This window comes from Larimichthys crocea, chromosome III, assembly GCF_000972845.2.
Source record: "Larimichthys crocea isolate SSNF chromosome III, L_crocea_2.0, whole genome shotgun sequence".
NCBI classification, from domain to species: Eukaryota; Metazoa; Chordata; class Actinopteri; family Sciaenidae; genus Larimichthys; species Larimichthys crocea.
In genome coordinates, this window is record NC_040013.1 from 40368218 (window position 1) to 40375717 (window position 7500).

A 7500-nucleotide genomic window follows, 5' to 3' on the forward strand; every position below is an offset into this window, starting at 1 on the left:
CAGCTCTGACAAATGTTCTCATCACAAAACTGAAAATGTACATTTATTTTTTATTTTATTTTATAGCCATGCTTGCACTGTTGATTGTGTTTTTAATAGTATTAAATATCTTTGTCCCATTGAAGTGATGCTTTTCGTCAGTATTACGCAGCTGTTTACTTCAGTGAATGTCAGTGCTGGTTTCATCTCCTGCTTGCATTTTGTTTTGCTTTGCTATGGTCAGCTTTGCACTATTGTAAAAATAAAAATGCTGTTTCTTTTATGATAATAAATCAGTAATTTGTGGTATTAGAAGTTTAAGGGCCAATGTGTCCCACCATACTGTAGATGAAGTTAAGTACATGCTGCTGTATATTATGCTTTGAAACTGCATATAAGACCACACAATCTGCATGATATTTTCATTATCACTGATACGGCATTCTGTATTCTTCAGTAAGGCCTAAAGTACTTCTAGATATTGTAACTGTGCTTCATTTGTCTGTGCTGTACTTTTTGAGACCACAATAAAAATTAAATGTCAGTTGAAATTAGAGTTGACTATTTATTTATAATTTGGATACATGTGAGCTCATTGCTGTGGTGTCTCTGCGTTGCCTGGATACCAACATTATGGGTGGTGTTGTAATACAGTGATGTGAGAATTATTCAGTTAGGGCTAATTTCAAAGCGTTACTCAAGTAAAAGTACATAATTATTATCAGTGAAATATACTTAAAGTGTGAAAAGTGTTCATTGTGAAGCTCAAAGCATTATTTTATTACAGTATATTGTATTGTTATACTATATACTACTAGTATTATTCTGTTTTTATCACAAACAACTACACGTTAGAGCATTTTAATCTTTGTCAGTGTTCATCTAAAATCTGAAATCGATTAGCAACTTGTGGAGTTGAAGTAACAGAAAAAGTCCCCTCTACTTGCCCTCCTGCTCCTAGCATGAAAGAGGAAATATTGTGGTCACAAAACTCTGGCGGATACCATTGAAGACCAGCGGTGTCTGTAGATATGAAAGGCTCATTTTAAAGGTACAACTGCATAACAATTCTTATTTTCAGGTGATTATACATATAATCACTAAATAGCTTATTATATTCCGTAAATAGAGCCTCCTAAACCCAACAGACCGGACCTTTAAATACAAATATACTTAGTTATATTGAAAAGTCTTTTTGCTTTTAGTTATTGAAGATACAGTAACTGGACCAAACTGGAATAATCCACCATTCAGATATTCATTTGTTGGGTAGGTATTTGGTTTTCAGTTTGGAGATTTAGATATCTTGCTAAACATGGCCTATCAATAAAGACAAACTGCCAACTACATTTAAACATGGCCTATCAATAAAGACAAACTGCCAACTACATTTTCTTGTACTATATTTTCTGAGGCCATAGCTAGATCAGTGTTTGGTTTGTCTGTTCTGGGCTACTGTAGAAAAATGTCAGTTGAACATGGCGGACTCTTGGAAGAGGACCCACTCTCACTGCAGATATAAAGGGCTCATTTTGAGACAAAGGAAACGTAACAGTTGTTATTTTCAGGTGATTATACACTAATAGAAACATGCTAATCAATATTGTATTGTAATCTTGCACACCGGAGCTTTAAAATGGGCAAATATATACCATGTCATCTTCGGTGCCTTACATTACTCTCGCTCACAGCAGAGAATGTCGTGTTCATTTTGAGTAGTATGGTGTTGCAATCTCAATGAACAGCAGGTGGCAGTAAGCATCCACATCATAACAGACAGACTCACTGACAGGGCTGACGTGAACTGAGAGAGATGAGTGGAGGGAGAGAATAAATGATGTACAGTAAAAATGTTGATATTTGACGGGGGAAATGTTGTGAATGTCAAATGAGATCACGGGTGGCTGATTATCGTCTTTTTCCTTGCTGGATGAGTAATGGAGGTTGTTTGTTTTACACACCAGCACAAGATAAATGAAGAACACCTGAATGATGATGAACAGTATTAGTGATCCCTGTTGAGACACTTGACGCATTGCAGCAGCAAAAATTGTACAATAGATAAGAACAACGTACAAGAAGAGAAACAACAGTCCAGTTTTAAAGAAAGTTCTGGAGGTCTGAACAATGTTTGGCTGCACTCTAGTATCAGGAGGTTTGAGTTGTTTTTCTTGCTTCTAAATGTATTGAACTTTTTGGGGTTTTTTCAAACCTCAGGTGCAGGGTTTTTATAAACGATGTGCTGCTGTTGAGTGGAAGAAGTTTTGCTTCATCATCCTGTCAAAATATCATCTTCAGCTACAGTATCTATCTATCTCAGCAAGAATGCTGGGGGCTTCATGTGTAGAGTTTGCATGTCCTCTTCGTGTCTGCGTAGGTTCTCTCCTGATACTCCGACTTCCTCCCACAATCCAAAGACATGCAATTAACAGGTTAAGTGGAGGCTCTACATTGCCATAGGTGTCAATGTGACTGTGAATATTTGTTTGTCTCTATGTGCCCTGTGATGAACTGCCGGCCAGGTGTCCAGGTGTACCCCACTCTCGCCAAATGTCAGCTGGGATAGGCTCAAGCACGCTTACAGGAAATGGATTGATAACCTACAGTATAGTATACAATGATAATTTTATTTCTACTTATAATACAGCAGCTTCCTCCATTTTGTCCTCTCCAGTTCTTATTATATCAAAGGTCGGGAGCACAAATAACTTTAAGTTCAATTCAGAGATGACTCCGTGGTTAGTTTTTAGCAAAGCCATCACATCACAATTTAAATCTTAAGCCACAGCCAAAAAAAGCCACTGATTCACTCACTTTTTAAATTTTTTTTATGTGTAATAAAAACCTCTTTTGGTGACCAGGCCACGGCACATGAATCACATCAGTTTCATCCATCAGTGAACCCTCATGCCCTCATGTATGGAAACACCCTCATAGGTGAAGGTGTTACTAATGAAATCTATTTAAATGTGCTGTGTTGCTCCTTTGGCTTTGTGGATCTCAGCTCCAGTTCCTACTCCTTCTCTTGCTCTCAGGGGGGATCTGAAGACCTGCAGCCAATCACAGTCCATCTTGGGGGTATATAAAAGCTAACGTGCTGCCCTTCAAGGCGTTTTAACCACTTTTGCTGCAGTTCTTTTAGCCCATTTGTATGTTGTTGGCTCTTTTGTATGTTGTTTTCAGGTTAACGTCAGAACATAAACATAACACAATATGTGCATATGAATGCAAAGTCTGCGGGTATCTGTAGAAAGTGTTTCTGTTTGCAGTCTTGCGTTGATGGAGAGTTAGTATAACTTTTCTTTGTGGGTAGTGTATTTAATGCTGTGATTTTATTTCTACTCTGGGCTGGTCGGCTTGTTATTTTGGCCAAAAGGGGCTCCCTGATGTTACATTTAAGCTCCTATATTTGGCAATAAAATACTGAAAATACTAAACAAATTGACTCTTCATATTCCTCACCTCTCCTTGAGGTTATAACATCCACTTATTTATTCAGGTTTTTCTTCTAATTGTCAAACCCATAAGTTAAACCCTTGATGCTACAAATTGAGCCTATAGTATCTTTATTATCATATTAATGATGACATTAAACATGTGTTTGTCACTTCCAAACACCTCTGCTGCTTTCTGTTTGCAAGAAGATTAATGTAGACTTTATGATACGCAGTGTGAGTCACATTATCTCCAGTCAGAGAGATTTTCTTTTGCTGCCTAAAACAAACAAACATGGTGCGAAGGGGGGGATTATTGAAGCTGTCTTGTATTCTAGTTGGTGATTTATTAAGGTGGGGGTGGCCCTACCCCTAACCAAATAGTTAAACCTATATCTGTAGTCATGTCTCCCCTAAAATGTTGTGTTATAGTCTGGGGATTTATTTTCAGCAGCACGCTACTGAATGATGATAGGAATATTATAGAAATACGACAGGCAGCAGTGTGTCTCTAAGATCCTCTCGCTCTTAAAGAACTAGGCACTCAAAATCATGACAATACAATATCGTATAGAACTGGGTATTCCTTATATTATTTTTATTATTATAGATTAGAGATAATTATAGAATAATACTACAGCCTGTATTGGTATCTGAAGGATGTTGTTTTAGTTAAGCTGCCATTTTGGTGGAGATCTGCCCCTCATGCTAATGTTGTCAGAGCTTTTAGAAGTTTAAATAGAACAGTATTAGTTTTTGCAAAGGGTTTCCACACTGTAACTCCAGTTTTATTAGAAAACCAATGTAGTCTTTAGCATTTAAGCATGTGCTGCTTACACTACCTCCTTCAAACTATATGTGTTTAGTCTGACACCACCACCAGACAACAGCCACAACTTTTCCATTTATGCAAATGAATCCCAAATGCTTCCACACATTACCTCTCAGATGGTTTGAAGTCATGATTATCCGTTTAACAGGGCTTGCTTCCCTCCATTTTGCGTCGCTTAGTTTACTGTCCAACGGGGCATGAAATAGATCTGTGAGTGATGGTGCATTTTATGAACGTCCCTCACTGGAGTTCAAGGCACAACCTGTTTCACTCATAGACTAAGAGTTTGTCATTTGCAAAGATTATTACAGATAAAAAAGACCAACCAGGGAGCCTTTTAGAGGGCTGCAGGGCGTTTCCAGCAAAAGGACGAATAGATTAATTTCTCTTTTATTAGACTAACCTCCAGGGAATTAGACAAAATCCTCTCAAACATGGGGTTGTGGTCTGTTTTGCATCTATTTTGGAGGTCCTTGACAAAAAATTGTTTGAAATTGTCTGGTTTTACTGAAGAATGCTGAATCATTTATGTCCATTGCTCACTGTTTGCTCTTTCTTCTTTATACTTTTAAAAGTGTTAATAAACTGAATGAATAAAAGTAAATTCTGATAATAATATACATATTTTTTAGATGTTTTCACTGTAGTAGTAAGGTATAGGCATTAAATATATGACAATAGAATGGAAAGAGCACTTTGTCTGCGGGAAGTTTCACTGCCGTCATTAAGTTCTTGCCTACTGTAGTCGCCTTCAGTCCAAAATGGTGGGGCGTAACTTTGCTGCGGTGCTCTGATGTTGCAACGGAAGACAAATTAGCTTTCACTTCTTGTCAGTGTAAATTCTTTGATGTATCTCTCTGAATAGGAAAATCCTCCGTATGTATGTACGTATGTATGTAATGTATTCAACACTTTCATACTGTCAGTGTAATGAACATTTCCAGCCTTGTCAATAAGACTTTTAGTCTTAAAAACTCAAACGGTTCTCACAAGCATAGATATACACTAGTGCAAACACGCTTGTCTGAGAATTTGTCAAGACGGATGTGTTGCAATATTCAGGACTGTCTCCAGTTTGTTTCCTAAAATCAGAGAGAGGGAGGAGAGGGGAGGCTACAGTGTCTAATGATAATACAAGTAGAGATACACGCACATCACATCAAAGCATTGGATTAGTGCGGATCAGCCTTAGACAAACTCTGTGGTAATGAGAGCTAAGTCAAAACTGCAGGGCAGTGTTAGAGCTTGACACATTAACGTCAGTGTTGGCAATCCTCACTTTAGTCAGCACTTCTTAAGTTTTCTGCCTGCAGAAACTACATTTTACTGATTCAGACAACGGGGAAAACACAGAGCAACGTTGTAGTGAAAAACATTATTTATATTCCCCTCAAAATATAGAGCTGCAAAGTGCTGCTCTTAAAAGCACAGGACTCTGTGTACATACATTTCTAGCTTTTTTTTCTCCACATGTTTGGGCAAGAAATTAAACCTTTATCATCCTTAATCATCCTCATTAACACAAAGAGACCCCCAGCTTTGGTTCTGCTTACCTTCGACCTGATACCGCTGCAACTTTTAAAATGGAGCTCTTGTGACGGCTGCTTAGTTACACAATCTTTAATAATAAAGGAGCTATTATGTCGAGTGAGAGGCAGCAGAAGTGTTTCATCACTACTAGTGAATCAAAAACAAACTGGGGGGTTGTTATGGCTTATATGGAAAACCGCCTTGAACAAAGCCAGATCATTGTGACCTTATCCAGAGCCTGGTATTCTTTGGTATTTTCCAAATGCCAAAGCCAAGAGATGTCGGAAAACAAGTCTGGCGGTGAAGCCGAGCCAATTACGAAAGTAACTGACCAGAAATAACTTAGCTAGTTGGTATGAATCAGATTGTTGGAGGTTGCCTAACACTGTTTTCTGTTGAGTATAAATGTGACGATGTTTCTGCATAACTGCAAACCTTTTTGTGGTTTTCTTGGTGTATTGTTCTACAAGAATAAATGATGTGTTGCCCTTTCTCCACATTGTATCTTGACTCTTCATTTTCACCACCACAAGAGCTGCTATACTCAACATTTTTATATTAACGACTAAACGATGATGTAATGTTAAAGCAGTAGCTTATAGTGATGTATTTGTAGTTTCATCCGGCTCTACATAGCATAACTCCTTGTTTTGATTTTACAACCCTTTACTGTTTTTTTTAACTTTCCCTGCTCTCACCAATGTTGTTTCCGTCACCAGGCAGTGGTTTTCAGCTCTCTGAACACTGCCTGCCCAGCATGGAGATGGAGACCAAAACAGAGCTCAGACAAGCATGAATGATGAACTTCAGATTCATTAAGTGGACACAAACAACATACTGATGTTCTGCAACTGCTTGATTAGTTAACCACAACAACTTTGCAAGGTGATAATACGTCAGTTTAGTTAAATAAAAATTTAGTCAGACCCTAAACTTAATAGGCTTGTGGTTTACCAGTAGCAAGAAGTGTGAACTCAGTAGGAGTTTCAGCAATCAGCAGTAGCAAAATAATGTAAATTAATTAAAATAAATTATATTATATATAACATATAAAGTCAATAAGAAAATTAAAGATAGAGGTATAACTAAAAGAACCAAATCCTCATTACCCTTATGGTATCTTACTGTTTGTTTGATTTTCTGGTAAGAACACACAGCAGCTACCGCTAATATTTCAGAACCACGGATACACTGACTGTGATGGATTTCCTATCTCGTGCGGGTTTCAAGTTTCTGCGAGCTGAATTTTGGAATTGACAGAAACCAAAGGCTGCCTGGAAGACTGGAGATCAATCTACACACTTCACACTGTGAAGTTAATGAGCAAAAACATAAAAAGCATAAGCAGCGTATGACATTTAAGAGTCCTGCAATCGTCTGAAATGTTTCTGTGGGGTTAAAACATGAGCTTTAGAATAATTTAAAGAGTGTCAAAAGTGAGGGGCGAAGGGAGATCCAGCATGGGCGGAGCTTCAATAACATGCATCAGATGTCACTTCAATATGGAGCGAGTAAAGACATTTCATTTCAGAGAGCACAGCCAGCTCGCTTACTCTCTATAGATTCTCCACATATCTGCTGTGACCTTTCAAAGGAGAGATGTGCAGTCTATCAGAGGAAATCCATGCTGGGTATACTTGGTAAAAAAAAAAAAAAACTACATACAGGTAATGTAAGGGTGTATGCTTTATAGCTAAGCTTGATGGGGGAGGGTATCTTCTAGCA